Genomic DNA, 525 nt, shown 5'->3' with positions numbered 1-525 from the left:
AAAACTAGTGCAGCTAATGGAGTTTTAAAAGTTGGTGCCATTTCTCACTGACACCGAGGGCACACATCTCCTAGCCAACTTGAATAGTCTGACATTTAAAGGGCATTACACTCGTATAGAATCTCTCTCTTTCATCTCACTCTAACAGGCATATGTACACAGTAACGCATACACATATGAGAGGTTACACTTGTGTGAAACTACTTGAATATTCAAGTTGTGGGTGTTACTTTGCAGGATATTCTGAAGATTTGCTTCATATTAAGACTTCAGGTTGATTGTTTATTGATAAAGTGTGTGTGTTTGTGTGTGTGTGTGTGTGTGTGTGTGTGTGTGTGTGTGTGTGTGTGTGTGTGTGTGTGTGTGTGTGTGTGTTACAGGAATGTGAGTTCTGCAGGTGAGGAGGCCCGGAGAAGGATGAGGGAGTGCGAGGGTCTAACAGACGCTCTGCTTTACGTCATCCAGACCGCTCNTTCTCTGTGATGATGTTCTATGTGATGATCGTTCTGTGATGATCGTTCTATG

The sequence above is a fragment of the Notothenia coriiceps genome, unplaced genomic scaffold (genome assembly GCF_000735185.1).
Source record: "Notothenia coriiceps isolate Sejong01 unplaced genomic scaffold, NC01 NC01_scaffold00032680, whole genome shotgun sequence".
In the NCBI taxonomy this organism is placed as follows: Eukaryota; Metazoa; Chordata; class Actinopteri; order Perciformes; family Nototheniidae; genus Notothenia; species Notothenia coriiceps.
This window is presented reverse-complemented; position numbering follows the sequence as displayed.